Below are 17,949 nucleotides of genomic sequence, written 5' to 3'. Positions count from 1 at the left end.
ACCAAGTGGTTGAAATAATGTAAATGAAATGACTGAAAGTTGAAATCCTGCTCTTTGAGGGGATGTTGAATTGACTGAAAATGAAATGCTTATACTTCCTTGTGAATTTTTTGTTGCCTCCACATGGAATTATGATTTCATGTAATAGGATGATGATCTCCTCTTCAATGCTTGCATTCTTGACTCTATTATTGCTTCATATCTTGAAGGAAGATTGAAAATGTTCAATTGCTCTTGAATGCTCAAATTCTTGATAATGATTGCCGATGGATTTCATGTTATGTCAAATGAGAGGGGAAATCCCTCATATATACTTTCCAGTAGGATTAATTGACTGATTTTTTCACTTGAGCCAACATAGGGGGGATTTTCTCGCTATAAGTTTGAGTTAGGTCAAGGGGAGGGGATCAAGATAGGTCCCCATTAAGGGGAACCAGGGTGCCACGCCCTAGTCCCGCCCTATTTTGAGGCAGGATCAAGGTATCTTTTGAGTGCATTGTTTAGTTACAAGGTGTTTCTGATGTGAATGAGCATATTTAGGTCTTCGATGAGGCTGAGGGGTGCAAATACTAAGGCGAAGACCCAAATACAATCAAAAATTTAAAGGGGTGCAATTTTAGGATGTTACACTTGCCTGTCGGATTAATTGACTAATTTTATAACATGAGCCGACATGGAGGAGTTTTTTCCACTTAAATTTGAGATGGGTTAGGGGGTCCAAAATGGGTCCCCATTAAGGAGGACCAAGGTGCCACACCTTAGTCATGCCCTATTTTGGGGCGGGATCAAGGTGGCATGTGAAGTGCACTTTGAGTTAGATGACGTTTTTGAATTGTATGAGCATAATTAGGTATTTATTTAGGTCAAGGGGCACAAAACACTAAGGAAAAGACCCAAATGCGATCGAAAATTGCAAGGGGTGCAATTTTAGGATGCTACATTTAGCCCCCACTTTAGTGAGAGTATCAGCTTATGCAAATAATCATGGTAAAGTACAAGGATTTCAGATTGAAAGACTTTCACCATGTCAAAGAGGAAAGATACACCAAGCCCCTAGTTGATTTCAAGATCTTACAACTTCAATGATAAGGTAGAAGGGAAGATCATGAGAGGAAAATAAAGAACCATGACTAGAAATACTAAGGTTCTCTTACTATGAGTCATGAACAAGAGAAATACCAAAAATTACAAAGCAAAGACAAAGTTCGCTAAGTAACACTAAGCATGAAAAAGAGAGAGTCATGAGGAAAGTGTATGCCCCCACGTTAAAGAAATTGCACATGCCTTGCTAGGAGAAATGGCTTTAAGGTAGAATTCACCCAAAAGACAAGCATGTTATCACAATAATTTAGCTTCCAAGAGAGAGAAAATCAATAGATAATGAATGAAGAACACAAAGCACGAGGTGGTTTCACCTAATTTTGGATTTAGCATGCTTTTTATGATAGCTCATGTACATCATATATATGTGTGTACATAGAATTGTCATCATCCCCCAAAGAAAGGAAACCACCATGGAAGAAGGGAACACATGTGTCTTTTGAGACAACATGGGAGAGACCAAAAGATATCTCAATTCTTTGCATCATCCTCAAGTAGAAAACACTAGGGACAACAAATAGAAGAATAGGGAAACAAATAGAAGAAGGACCACAAAAAAGAAAGAGAGGAGAGAGAAAGAGAGTCCATGGTGCTAATGAAGCTAATCAAGCATGCCATTAGATGCAAAGGGTTTGATGATAATGAACAATCTCCTTGGCTTCTTCTATGGGTTAGTACTTAGCACCATCCAATGGTCCAATACCTTCAACCTTCCAAAGGTTCTTAAGATTTCACTTGACCCCTTCCAAGGATCAATCCACTTAGGACAACTTGGTTTCACAAGGAGACTCCTACTCCTATGTGCTCAACCCCCTAAACTAAGACACCTCACAACTCCAAACCCTTGCCGAAAGGACCTTTTGTTCAAATGGTGAAATATATCATGCATGGGTGTTTGAACATGTTTGACATGGTCTTTGCATTTATTTGGACCTCTTTGGTCTATTCTTACAAGACCCTTCTGTCTTTTGTTCTTAGTGACCTAGGAAATAGTGCTACAAGCAATTAGGCCTTTATTTAGGATTTTTCCTCTCTACCTACCAATATCTCCAAACAACCCCTTGAAAAAAATTAATATTTAGACACCCATTTGGATCCCCTCAAGGATTTCAAACTTTTTCATCTATGTTTTGAATGTAAGTATTCAAACCCTACTTTACCTATTTTGACCTTGTTAGTTGGTATAGAGGTTTTGGGCTTCAAAGTCTTCACAAGTCATATGGGAATAAATATTAGACTTTATTAAAAGGTCTACACATGTATAAGGGTCCCCTCCATGCAATTTTTGACCATTTTTTGGTCCATTGTACCAAGGATTCAATCAATCATTCACTGCATAGACTTGCCACATGGGAAATGTCAAGTCTAGGGAATCACTCCAAAAATGTAAGATGAGGTCTCCTACTTCCAAAATCAAGAAAATAATTTAGTATACATGGTGAACCAACATTCCCCAGGGTTTCAGACCATCCCCATAGAGGAATGTTGAATGGTGGCACCTTTTGCATCCAAACCTTGATTTTTGGGTTTTTCGAGAGGCAGCAAGAAAGAAATTTCAATAACTTTGCAACCACTAAGTTTCAAGTCCTCAAACATACATAAAATTAAATATGATTCACTTTTACAACCTATTGAAGACATTATCCCTTCTATATGTCCATACAAATCTGTACCAAAGTCAAGAACACAAGAAAATGTAGTAAAAATGGCAGTTGCTGAGTTGTTGGAAGAATAAATTTCATTCAAAGTCTCTATCTGACCTTTGGGAATCATTCCTTAGGCTTAAATAATTCCAAGGAACTCCTCTAACCACCTCCCAATGTACAAGTTCAACCAATTAGCCATTGGGTAACCACAGCTCAAATTTTGACAAAGTTGCCTATGACAACATGGCAACTTTGGAAAAATTATTACATTACAAACTTGCCTTCACACCAAAGGTTAAAAAGTGGACACACAACACCTCTAGGACCCCTAAATAACAAAAACATAAATATAATTCCCATACAAGGATTTTGACCAAGTACACACACCTTGGAGCCTTAGGGCTTATTACATAGCATTGGACCTACCACATCCATTTAGGACCTACTCAAGAAACCTTCAAGGAAACACTAATTGTTGCATTCAAACATATGTTGGAAGATACTAACACACCTTTGAGTTCCCCTACACCATACTCCCTAGGACAAGAAAACTCAAGTCCCTTGAGTTGCTAATTGGGTGACTGAGGTTCCATACTTTCTGATGTTACTTTCAGACATCCAAGTAGCTTCAAACTTAGGGAGGCCCTTCCACTTGACCAAGTAGTCCTTGTAGACCCCTCTTCTAGATTTTTTGATTACCTTGGAATCAAGGATACTCTCCAACTCCAATGATTTTCTAGGTGGAAAATTCTTCACCCAATCTACATCCTCTTCCACAAGAGATGAACCAGGTGTTACATTAGGTAGAAAAGCCTTGAAGGCTGTCAAATCACATATATTGAAAATAGGAGAGATCCCCAAATCTGCCAGAAGTTCAACCTCATAATCATTATTACCAAATTTATGAACCACCCGGAGAGGTCCTATCTTCTTCATGAGTATCTTATATGGTTGGCCCTTGGGTAGGCTTTTTTTCCCTAGGTAGGCCATCACAAAATGTCCTACCTTAAACTAAACATCCCTTCTCTTAACATTTTCCCTGAGTTTGTATTTTTTTGCACTTTGGTGAAGTGAAGTCTTTACTTGATCATGGATCTCCTTCATAGTGATGGAAAAGTCCTTTCCCTGGGAACTCCTTCTTTCCATACCTCCAAGGTCTCTAAGTTTAAGTATCCCTCTAGGATGTAATCCATATACAACCTCAAATGGGCTTCTCTTTTTACTTCTATTAACTAAATCATTATATGCATATTCAACTTGTCCAATCACCAAATCCCAACTTTGTCCATGCTTCTTGGTAAGACATCTAAGAAGACTGCCAAGAGATCTATTAACCACCTCACTTTGGTCATCAGTCTGAGGATTTTATGCTAAATAAAATGATAGATTGGTACCCAATTTCTTCCAGAGAGTCCTCCAAAAATGACCCACAAACTTGGAGTCTCTATCAGTGACAATATTGAGAGGTAGACCATGTATCCTTACAACTTCTCTAAAGAAGAGACCTACAATATGAGATGCATAATTTGTGCATTTACATGGCACAAAATGAGCTATCTTGATGAACCTATCAGCAACTACAAAGACACTATCAAACCCTCTAGGAGTTTTGAGCAAACCAAGTACAAAATCCATTCTAAGGCTTTCCCAAGGCCTAGTAGGAACCAGTAAAGGTTGATACAATCGAAAATTAGTAGAAAATCCTTTTTCCCTTTGACAAATGGGACAATTCTCCACAAATATTCTTACCTCTACTTTCATCTTAGGCCAAAATTAAAACCTTGATACCTACTCCAAAGTTTTATCCAAACCAAAATGACCGGCAAGGTTGCCATTGTGCTTTTCCCTAATGGCATTCTCCCTCATGGAGCATTGAGGAATACATAGTTGATTCCCCTTAAAGAGAAATCCATCCTGCAACATGAAATCAGGGAACTCAACATGAAAGGAATAAAAAAACTTAGTACATACATCATAAGCATCCTTAAAATATTTATCCTCTTTATACATGGTTTTAAGAGAATCAACACCAACACTTTGCCATTGGATTTCTTGGATAGTGAGGACTCTTCTACTCATGAAATCTACAACCTTATTAGACACACCCTTCTTATGCTTGATATTAAAGGTTTTAGGTTGGATTTGTTTAACCCACTTGATATGCCTTTGATTCAACTTCTCCTGCCCATTAAGAAAACTCAATGCATGGTTATTAGTATAAACAATGAACTCTTTTGGAAGAAGGTAATGGTGCCATGTTTTGAGTGCTTTCACAATAGCATAGAGCTCCAAATCATAGGTTGAATACCTTTTCTTATCCTCATTCAACTTCTCTTATAAAGAATGTCACTGGATGCCCTTCTTGATTAAGAACTACAGCTATTGCCTACTTGCTTGCATCACATTCAATTGTAAAAAGTTGATCAAAATTAGGGAGCCTCAAGGTATGAAGTTTTGCAACCTTCCTCTTCAAAATATCAAAGCTTTGGGATGCCCTCCCTATCCATTCAAACATGCATTTGATTCCTCCTTTTATAGTGTCAAGAATTGGAGCACAAATATGACTTAAACCCTTGATGAATTTTCTATAAAAGGAAGCCAATCCATGAAAGCTCCTAACATCACCTACTATCCTAGGTGTAGGACAATTGATAATATCCTCAACCTTTGAAATATCCATTTTTAAACATCCCTTAGAAACCACAAAATGTAGATACACCAATTCAGTTTTCATGAAGTCACACTTCTCAAGATTGATTACCATTTTCTCCTCATGAAGCTTCCTCAAAACCTGATCCAAATGCTTCAAATGATCCTCCTTGGACCTGCTAAACACAAATTTGTCATCAAGATAAAAAATAACAAATTTGCGAATAAATTCAACCAATACCTCATTCATGAGGTGCATAAAGGTACTAGGTGCATTTGGGAGCCCGAAGGGCATCACCAATCACTCATATAAGCCCTCATTTGTCTTAAATGATGTCTTCCACTCATCACCAAGTTTGATTCTAGTTTGATGGTAACCTTATTTCAAATCAATCTTTGAAAAGTAGCAAGATCCCCCAAGATAGTCCATTAGGTCTTCAATCCTAGGCATAGGAAATCAGTACCTAATTGTGATCTTGTTAATGGCTCTAGAATCAGTGCACATTCTCCATGTTCCATATTTTTTGGATGCCAACATAATAGGTATAGCACATGGAATTAAAATCTTCCTAATCAACCCCTTATCCAGTAGTTCTTGCACTTGCCTTGATATCTCCTCATTCTGTTTGGGAGTCATCTTGTAGGCAACTTTGTTGGGCAAGGTTACACCAGGGATCAAATCAATTTGATAACTAATTTCTCTTATTGGGGGAAAGTTATCAGGCATGTCTTTGGCTATAACTCCTTAATACCTATCCAAAATGGTTTGTACTTCACTACGAATATCCCTCTTTGCACCATTCTCTTGTTGAGGTTTATCCTTTGGGTATTAGACTAAAGCATAGCCTTGGGTCTCCTCTTTCTTAAGGACATCTGATATTGTTTCCCACTAACCATGATGACACTTGGACTAACAATCTTCTCTTCCCCTTGATTAGGAAAAGGTTTCATCCTAAACTATTTACCATTCTTGGAAATGACATACAGATTCTTTTCCCCATCATGTTGGGCTTTGATATCATACTACCAAGGGTGGCCTGGCAACACGTGGCAAGCATCCATAGGAAGGATTTCACACAAAATCCTATCCTTATAGTCTCCTAGTTCAAAATCCACCCAAGTTTTTTCATCTACTACTACATGTTGCCCCTTCTTAGGCAAAGATACCCTATAAGGTCTCACATGTGGTAACCTTTTCAATTTTAACTTCTCTACAATTTCCAAAGCAACAATATTCTCAATGGATCAATCACCTTACAAACCTTACCATGAGACTTACAAGTAGTCTTGAAGAGTGACTTTCTTTGTGGTGGCTCCTTATGTTGGGGTACCTTCAATAATGTCCTCCTTAGCATGAGGCTTTCTCCATCCAAGGTAGGACCTACATTTCCCATGGGTGAATTGACACTTTTTCCATCATCTTCTTGTACAAGTTGATTCCTTCTTTTTGGTCCATGTGAACTAGAAGCTTTCTCCAAGCATCTACTCATGGTATGACCCACTTGGTTGCAATTATAGCACTTGCTAGTGAAAACACCAGGACCTCTGCCTTGACTTCCTTGTCTACCCCTACCAAAGGGTCTTCTTCCTCCTCTAAAGCACCCATTCTTATTGTTGAACTCTCCATTGGACTCTTGTTGGTTAGAGTCACCATCTTTTGAAGGAGTTTTTCTTCCTATTGGCAATATGAATGAATTGATTATGTGTTGCAATATGGTTTTGGTTACCGACAGAAGATCTAGTGTTACCGGCAAAAGGGACTATCTGTTGGACACTTCCAGCATGCTTGGATCAATAAAGTATGTTTGGTTTTATGTGTTACATGCTTCTTTAGCATGTTTTGGTCACTTGGTTTTGACTTGGTGATTAGATGCTATCATACACTCTTGCAAACCCTTACCGGCATGGGTTTAAGGTTTAAACGACATATCTTTCACTCAGAATCCTTGACAAAATGCTAAGCAGTGTTGGTGTGGCTTCTAGATGGAATTCTGGTTGCAGAAGGTGATCCTCGATTGTGTCTCAACTAATTGAAATTTATTTGGCATGGTAGACCCAGATTAGGTTCGATACCTATCTAGGTTATGGACTGGTATCATGTTAACGTGTTCTCTATATTTTATCAAGATGATTTATGGATTGGCTATTGTTGTTTTGGTCTAAAGATGACATGACATATCAATGTAATATGGATGTATGTAATGATCTTATTGTAATATCTTTTAGGTGGCCGACCTAATTGGTTTATGCCTTGTAGTTTGTATAAATTAATGTAAGATCTCATTGTAGATCATGGTATGGTATGGGAATGAAATAAGTGTGTCGTGGTCGTGGAATGCAATATCATATATGAAGGAAATTTGGTCAATCATAGGTGATCAAATTGGGTTTACGGAAGAGGTCAAAGGCCTTCGGTATTGATCTTAATTGGGACTATAATCAAGCATGGTAGATGCTATCTCTAGTATTTCACTCTTCTGGATTGTTGTCCAATTATCTTGAGGTGGTTATAACCTCTCTATAGTCAATGAGACTCTTTTGTAATGAGCAGTACGCTCTAGGTAGTGTGCCTTTTTGCATGTGCAGTATCACATACTTTTTGCAGAAGTATCATCTGACTGTGAGTAGGATTCCCACCATGTTTTTTCCCTTTACCGAGTTTTCCACATACAAATCATGGTGTTATGTGGTATGGTTGCATTGTGTTAATTCTCTGTTTCATTCTTAATTTTTTTTGCTTACTGTTATATGTTTCTGCTATTCTGGTATTCAATGTTCATGTGCTCTAATTAAAGGTTATTAAGTTGTTTGATTGATATAATCTGTTAACAACTGATTCACCCCCCCCCCCCCCCCCCCCCGTCTTAGTTGTTCACCAATTATCCTAACAATTGGTATCAGAGATTTGGTCCTCTGTTGCAGAAGCTTAACCTCTTGAGGTAGATCCTATGGTACCTAATACTTCAAATCCACCAACAACTATTTTCAGAAGAGAAATTCCTAAGGTTGATGGAATAAATTATGGGATATGGAAAATCTGAATGGAGACTCATCTTAGATGTATTGGAAAGAACATTTGGGAGATCACTGAAAAAGGATATACACCTTATGATCTGGCATCTAGAAATCCTACTCCTGCAGACCTGGACAAGAATATTAAAAATGATTGCAGAGCTAGAGAAGCCCTCTTGTGTGCACTTATTGATCAACAAATCATGGGACTGACTGATAAATCATTGGCAAAGGTCATGTGGGATAAATTGCAAACTCTGAATGAAGGTGGTCCTACTATCAAAATTGCTAAACTTGATGGTTACCGGGTAAGGTATGAAAACTTGAAGATGGAAGATAATAAAAGAATTGCTACATTTATGGAAAGAGTAAATGAGATTGTCATGGGATTTCTATATTGTGGAGGATCTCTAAGTGAAGATGAAATAATTTCCAAAGTCTTGAGAACCCTTCAATCGACTTACAAGATGAAGGCAACTGCAATTAATGAACTGAGAACAATGGAAAACTCTTTAGTTAATAGAGATATTCTGATTGGGAAATTATCTGCTTTTAAGCTTGAAGAATTTGGACCTTTTGAAGCTGCAAAGTCTGAACCTTCTTTTCATGCATCATCATCTATCGGTAAAAGTGATTGGAAAGCCTTATATGCAAAGGAATTGGAAGATATGAGGAAAGAGGATGAAGAATCTGAGCAACTTGAAGCCTTATTTGCTAGAACAGTACCTAAAGGGCCGACATGAAGTGAGTATGAAGGAAAAGCACCTTTTAAATGTTTTGCATGTAATAAGATTGGTCATTTTGCATCTAGATGTCTTGAAAGGAATGTAAGATTTGAAGAAAGAGTTAAGAAATCATTTAAGCCTAATCAGAACAGATATAGATTCAAGAAAAGAAAACAATGCTACATAGCAAATGAGGAAGGAGTAAGTGATGACTTGAGGATGAACCAACAACAGACTCTGCTAGTGGATCTGGCAATGGAAAGGAATGGGTGTTCTATGATTTAAAGGAAGATGAACTAGAACCGGATATCAAAAATGAAGAAAAGGCCCTGGCAGTAAAAGTTGAAGACAAGGATGAATGGGTAATTGATAGTGGATGCTCGCATCATATGACAAGAGATAAAAGAAAAATTTTGTCCCTGCAAGAATACAATGGTGGTCAATTCAGATTTTGAGATGACACAGTATGTATGATCAAAGGTAGAGGTATTATTTCTCTAGAGGGAAAGCATAATACTGATAATGTCTATTATGTAGAAGGTTTAAAGCATAATCTTTTAAGTGTTGGTCAATTGGTGGACAAGGGTTTCCAACTTCAGTTTAATGATAGAAAATGCAAAATCATTAAAAAAATTAGTTTGGAGATTGCAACTGGTACTCAAACTAGAGGTAATATCTTTCACTTGAACACTGGTAATAAGACATGTTTGATTGCTCATATTGATGAGAGTTAGTTATGGAATAAGAGGTGTCGTGTTAATTTAAAAAAATTTATTGTTAAGATCAGTTCAACTAAGTCAGTTAGAGATATACCTATGATTATGATGCCTCATAATTCGGCATGTAAGGAATGTCAATTGGGAAAGAAAGTTAGAAATTATTTTAAGAGCATACATGATAAATCTAATGATGTACTTGATTTGATCCACACTGACTTATGTGGTCCGACAACGACTAGAATCTTTCAAGGTGATAGGTATTTCATGCTGATAATTTATGACTATTCTAGGATGATGTGGGTAACTTTTCTTAGGGAGAAGTTTGAATCCTTTTAGAAATTCAAGATCTTAAAGCTAAGGTAGAAACAGAAACCAGATTGAAAATGAAATGTCTGAGATTAGATCAAGGCGGCGAGTTCACTTCTCATGAATTTAATAGTTATTGTGAGACAAATGGAATTAGGAGACAATTATCTGCACCTCAGACTCCTTAGCATAATGGAGTAGTGGAAAGAAATAACATAACCATTTTGGATGTAACAAGAACTATGGTGATGGAAGCCAAATTGCTTCACATCTACATGAGAGAAGCAGTGAGTACAACAGTCTACACATTCAACGGAGTTCACATCAAAGGTGAAATCGGTAAGACCTCTTATGAATTATGGTTTGGACATACACCTACTATTATATATTTTAGAATTTTTGGAAGTAAATGTTATATCAAAAGGAATGATTCAATTAGGATGTTTGATCCTAGATGTGATGAAGGGATATTTCTTGGATATTCAATTCAAAGTAAATCATATAGATATTATAAAAAAAGATTGCAAAAAATTGTGGAGAGCACAAATGTGAAAGTGGATGAGCAATATAGAAATCAATCTATATCATATGGTAGGGAACTGGTAGTGGAAATGATCATAACTAAACCAACAATGCCTCAATCGATACAAGATACTGAGACAGTTACACCAACACAATCTAAAATTTCAACTGTGACTGATGATCAGATCAGTGAACCTAAAGTTTAGAAGACACCAAGGTATGTGAGGTTAAATCATTCTGAAGATCAAATTATTGGAGATAGGAACAAGGGAGTTATGACAATAAGAAGACTGGAAAATGAAGAGGTATGTCTTATTTCTCAAATTGAAATGACATCTGTTATTGAAGCTTGTAAAGATAAAAAATTCGTTAAAGGCTATGGAAGATGAATTAGATCAGATAGAGAAGAATGAGACTTGGACTTTAGTTCCCCAACCTAAAAATAAGAATGTTATTGGAACTAAATGGTTTTTTAGGAATAAACTAAATGAGGATGGTCAAGTTGTAACAAACAAGGCTGGACTGGTTTGTAAAAGATATTCTCAAATGGAAGGAATTGATTATGGTGAGAAATTTGCACCTGTAGCTAGAATTGAAGCTATTAGACTACTTCTTTCTTATGCAACTTATAAGAACTATAAGGTCTATCAAATGGATGTGAACTTGAGGAAGAAGTATATATTAAGCAACCTAATGGATTTTCACTAACAGGATGATAAAGATATGGTTTTTAGATTAAGGAAAGTTTTATATGGATTGAAACAAGCTCCTAGAGATTGGTATGCAAGGTTAGATGCATATCTTTTGAATGTTGGTTTTACTAAAGGTAGTGATGATATTGATTTATATTATAAGATCATTGATGATGATATTCAGATTATTGAAGTATTTGTTTATGATATCATTTTTGGAGGAGAAGATAAATTGTGCATGGAATTCTCTATTAATATGAAGAATGAATTTGAAATGTCCATGATTGGTGAGATGATATTTTTCTTAGGTTTGGAGATTAATCAAACTAACAAAGGCATATTTATCTATCAATCTAAGTATCTAAGGGAATTGCTGAAGAAGTTTGGTATGGATAATTCCAAACCGGTAAGTACTCCTATGTTGACAAGTGAGAAATTATCTATCAAAGATACATCTGCACTAGTAAATCCGAAAAAAGGTATAAGTATATGATTGGTGGCTTGTTATATCTAACTAAGACTAGACCAGATATTATGAATGTAGTAAGTATTGTTTCAAGATATCAAAGTAATCCTAAAGAAAATCATGAATGTGTTGTAAAGAGGATATTTTGATATTTGCAAGGAACAACAGAATATGGCTTATGGTATTATAGAGATGATAACTTCACTTTATGTGCATATACAGATTCAGATTGGGTAGGAGATACAAATGAAAAGAAGAGAACTTTTGGTGGAGCTTTCTTTCTTGGAAAGAAATTGGTTTCATGGATCAACAAAAAATAGTCATGCATTTCTTTATCTACTGCAAAAGTTGAATATGTTGCAGCAACAACTAATTGCACTCAAGTCTTGTGGATGAAGCAAATGTTGAAGGATATCAAGGTAAATTATAGTGAACTAGTAGTTATCTATTATGATAACTCTGCAGCTATTAACATGTCTAAGAATCTAGTATTTCACTCTAAGACTAAGCACATATAAATAGAATATAACTTTCTGAAGGACAAGGTAGAAGAAAAGGAAGTCAAATTGGTTTATGTGAACACTAAAGAGAAGATCACAAATATATTCACTAAACCACTATCTAAGGATTCATTTGAGTATTTGAGAGATAGGTTATGGGTTTCTGTCCCTCTGCTAGAGACTTGATTGATGCAGTTTGGAATCAATCTGACATGCATTATCAGAGATACTATTCATTTTGACACTAATGTAGTGGTCCTATTACTCAGGGGGAGTGGTCAGATTTGAGATTTAAAGGCTTATATTCTTGCATTTATATTTTTGTCAGATTTCTAGCATTGATGTCAAAGGGGGAGTGATAGTGATGTGAAAAATAACTTTACAAAAATATTATTCACAGGAGGAGAGTTATTGATATTCAAGAGATTGCTGGTTGTCTTCTATAGGGGGAGACTTGTTTGGCATTTCTTGTTACTTAGATGTTTTTCACATCTAGTGTTTCCATCAATGCCAAAGGGGGAGATTGTTAGCAATATGGATGAATTAATTATGTGTTGCATTGATATTTTGTCATTGATGTCAACACTAGCTATTATGGTTGGTTACCGACAGAAGATCTAGTGTTACCAGTCGAAGGGACAATCTGTTGGACACTTTCGGCATGTTTGTATCAATGGAGTATGTTTGGTTTTATGTGTTACATGCTTTTGGAGGATATTTTGGTCAGTTGGTGTTGACTTGGTGATTGGATGCTATCATACACTCTTGTAAACCCTTACTGACATGGGTTTAAGGTTTAACCAATAGAGCTTTCACTGAGAATCCTTGATAGAATGCTAAGTGGTGTTGGTGCGGCTTCTAGATGGAATCCAGGATGAAAAAGGTGATCCTTCATTGTGCCTCAGCTGATTGAAGACATTTCTTTGGCGTGGTGGACCGAGACTAGGTTTGGTACCTATCTAGGTTATGGATCGGTCTCATGTTAACATGTTCTATACACGTTACTGGGATGATTTATGGATTAGTTATTGTTGTTTTGGTCTAAATCTGACATGGCATATCATTGTAATATGGATGTATGTAATGATCTTATTATAATATCTTTAGGTGGTTGACCTAATTTGTTTAGGCCTTAGGGTTTGTATAAATTAATGTAAGATCTCGTTGTAGATCATGGTATGGTATGAGAATGAAATAAGTGTGTCATGGTCATGGAATGAAATATCATATGTGAAGGATATTTGGTTGATCATAGGTAATTGAATTGGGTTTAAGGAAGAGGTCAAAGGCCTCTAGTATTGAGCTTAATTGGGACTGTAATCAGGCATGGTAGATGTTATCTCTGGTAGTTCACTCTTTTGGATTATTGTCCAATTATCTTAAGGTGGTTATAACCTCTTTGTAATGAGAAGTACGCTCTAGGCAATTTTCCTTCCTACATGTATAGGCCCCTTATTGTATCGCATACTTTCTGCAAAAGTATCATCTGACTGTGGGTAGGCTTCCCACCATGGTTTTTCCCTTTACTAAGTTTTCCAAGTACAAATCAGGGTGTTATGTTCTATGGTTGCATTGTGTTAATTATCTATTTCATTCTTAAGGTTTTTTGCTTACCAATATCTTTTTCTTCTATTCCCGTATTCAATGTTCATGTTCTTTGGTTAAAGGTTATTAAGTGGTTTGATTGATATAATTTATTAACAACTAATTCACCCCCCTCTCTCATTTGTTCATCGATTATCTCAATACTTCCTCCATAGCCACCTCTACCTATAAAGTTCCTACCTCCTCTTCCTCTATTGTTTTTCTCTCCTCTTCTCTTTATCTTATCTTCACTCTTAATGCCAATTGGAAACATTTCTGCATAGTGTCCTAAGCCATGATGTTGATCTCATCTTGAATGTTTTACTTTAACCCATTCAGATATCTAGCCACCTTCTCTGCCTCTTCTTCATGCTTCCTTGACCTAGGACTTAGTTTGTGAAATTATTTAGTATATGCATTCACATCTAACTCCCCCTATATGATATTTTTCAGCTTCTTGTACATCTTAACCTCATAGTCTATTGGTAGGAATTGATCCTTGATTTTTCTTTTCATCCTCTCCCAAGAGGATATCTTCTTCTTCCCTATATTTATCCTTTATTTTTGAAACATTGTCCACCACAACAAGGTAGACCCCTTGAGTCTAGACTTTTCCAAACTCACTCTTTTCTCCTCAAAAACTTCTTTGTAATCAAAGTGGTTGTTGAGTGCTTCTATCCATTCAAGAACCTCTTCTCAATTCAAGCTACCACCATAGATAGGTAAACTTTCCACATTGTCTCTATTTACTGATTTTGAGGCATCCAAGAGAATCTTTTGATCAGGTGCCATATTCTGAGCCTCTTTATAAATGGCCTCTTGTTCTTCATTCTCCTCCTCTATTTCATCATCACAATTTTTTTCATTTCCCTTGGTCTGTCTGGTCTCTTTGAGTTTCTCTTCAAGAAACTCCTCTACCATCTTCTTGATGGCCTATGGGTTCATTGGCTTAGGAGGCATTGTATCAGCCTCACTTCCAAATTTTGTGTCTGAAATACACTATTCCACCCTTGGTATAACTCTGGTACAATATGATGCAAAGGGTTTGGTGATAATGAGCAATCTCCTTGTGCTTCTTCTATGGGTTAGCACTTGGCACTAACCAATGGTCCAATACCTTCATCCTTCCAAAGGTTATTAAACTTTCCCTTGACCCCTTCCAAGTATCAATCCACTTAGGAAAACTTGGTTTCACAAGGAGACTCCTACTCCTATGTGCTCAACCCCCTAAACCAAGGCACCTCACAACCCCAAATCCTTGCCAAAAGGACCTTTTATTAAAATGGTGAAATATGTCATGTGTTGGTGTTTGAACATGTTTGACATGGTATTTTTATTGATTTGGACCTCCTTGGTTTGTTCTACAATCCCCTTATGTCCTTTGTTCTTAGTGACCTAGCAAACATGGCTACAAGCAATTAGGCCTCTGTTTGGGATTTTTCCTCTTTATCTACCAATCTCTTCAAACAAACCCTTGAAATTTTTTTATATTTAGACACCCAATTGGATCCCCTAAAGGATTTTAAACTTATGCATCTGGGTTTTGAACGTAAATATTCAAACCCTATTGTGCCTATTTTGATCTTGTTAGTCGACATAGAGGTTTTTGGCTTCAAAGTCTTCACCAGTCATATGGGAATGAATATTGGACTTTAGGAAAAGGTATGAAAATGTCTAAGTGTCCCCTCCATGCAAGCTTTGACCACTATTTGGTCCATTGTACCAAGGGTTCAATCAATCCTTCACTGCACAGACTTGCCACATGGGAAATGTCAAGTCTAGGGCATCACTCCAAAAATGCAAGATGAAGTCTCCTGCTTCCAAAAAAAAGAAAATAATTTAGTATACATGGTGAACCAACATTCCCCAGGGTTTCAGACCATCCCCATATAGGAATGTTGAATGGTGGCACCTTTTGCATCCAAACCATTATTTTTTTCCCTAGGCAACGAGAAAGAAAATTCAATAACTTTGCAACCACTGAGTTTCAAGTCCTCAAACCTAAATCAAATGAAATATGATTCACTATTACAACTTATTCAAGGAATTATCCCTTCTAGATGTCCATACAAATCCATACCAAAGTCAGGAACACAAGAAAATGCAGTAAAAGTGATAGTTGTTGAGTTGTTGGAAGCATAAATTTCATTCAAAGTCTCTATCTAACCTTTGGGAATCATTCCTCAGGATTAAATAATGCCAAAGAACTCCTCTAACCACCTCCCAACATACAAGTTCAAGAAATTAGCCGTTGGGTAGCCACAACTCAAATTTTGACAAAGTTGCCTATGACAACATGGCAACTTTGGATGAATTATTACATTACAAACTTGCCTTCACACCAAAGGTTACAAAGTGGACACACAAAACCTCTATGACCCCTAAACACCAGAAACATAGATAAAATTCCCATACAAGGCTTTTGACCAAGTACAAACACCTTGGAGCCTTAGGGCTAATTACATAGCATTGGACCTAATAAAGAAACCTTCAAGGCAACACATTATGTTGCATTCAAATACATATTGAAAAGATGCTAGCACACCTTTGAGTTCCCCTACACCACCACCCTCCACTCAATCTTCTTGATCATCATTTTGGGAAGGTGGACAACACAACATTGTCCTAGCAACATTGAGCACAGTAGATGGAGCTATCGCAAGTTCCAAACAAGGACCATGCTCTAATGATGATTCACTATGTTCGTTACTAGGAGCTAGGATAAATGCTTTTGAAAATTTTGTAGATAAATCATTGTTAACATCAACATATTTATATTCATCATAAAAAATATTAGGATAAAAATTTTCATCATTAACAACATTTTCACCCATTCTTCATCAAGATTAATAAAATTAGGATCTCTAATAGGAATAGAACTTGTTGGTTCCGAAACCAACAGTCCTTGAGCCCTAGAGGAATTGCCACTAACTCATTGACAAACTCGGTGAAGGTTTTTGGCCAACGAATGGGATTCAATCACAAGATTAAGATCTCATGCACTTTTGGCTTTGCGAGACCAAGGTGAGTGAACCTATGCAATGTCTAACAACTTTTAGCTTCACACTACTTAGAAAACTACAACTTACAATAGATCATTTGAATGAAAGATACTAAGGAAGATGTATAAAATCATTTTTATGGCTTTGACCTTAGTTTGTAAGCATCTAAGCACTCATTGAGGAGGTTTCTAAACTACTCCTACTCCTAATGTAGAAAGGAAATGTAGAAAGTAAAAACAAATTGATTTAAGGAATGATTCTGAAAACTGGAAGCAACAAATATGACTAGTGCCTTGTATGGGAAATAGAGTTAACCTCACAACATGAAATTTTAATAGTCAAATAGGGAAAAATTCAACATTTGAGCTTTGAATGTTAATGCATTACATCAACATTCTCCCTTTTGATTTCACCAACAACCATACTGAAGAATCTGAGATATACACAACATTATTCCTACACCCTGAAGAAGCAAATCAATCTCTTCCTGGAAGAGAAGAAAACAACAAGATATACACTTGGATTGCAGGGACAAAACAAAATATCCTTGATCATTTCATTTCATAAAATAGAGCATACGTAAGAGAGATGGCTGCAAATAAAACCTCTAAATCTGCTTGTACTCTAGTTACAGCTGTTTGAAACATTAAGAACTACAAACTAAAAGAAAACTCAAAATAGCATTAAAACTTGCACTATACATGGAAGCCTTTCTTCTAGGAGAAATTACATTCAAAATCAACCCATTCACAATGGCCCTGAATTCCCTTTTATAAGAACAAGGGAGAAAAACAAGTCATAGGCCAAGTGAGATACACATGTCAAAATTTGATTGCCTCGGACATAGATGGGCCACTATATGTCTATTTTCTTGCTTTGTACACAATCCATCAAGAGGCAATTAATGCAAGTAGGTATGAAGATAGCCTTTGGGACTTGGGACCATGAGCTTGAGGACAATTATAAGTGTTTTAATCCACACAAAAATTTGCCTTAAGTTTGTCCTCTACTACATCCTGACCGAT

This window comes from Cryptomeria japonica, unplaced genomic scaffold (assembly GCF_030272615.1).
Source record: "Cryptomeria japonica unplaced genomic scaffold, Sugi_1.0 HiC_scaffold_12, whole genome shotgun sequence".
Classification (NCBI taxonomy): domain Eukaryota; kingdom Viridiplantae; phylum Streptophyta; class Pinopsida; order Cupressales; family Cupressaceae; genus Cryptomeria; species Cryptomeria japonica.
The sequence above is the reverse complement of the archived record's forward strand: the minus strand, read 5'-3'. Positions refer to the sequence as shown.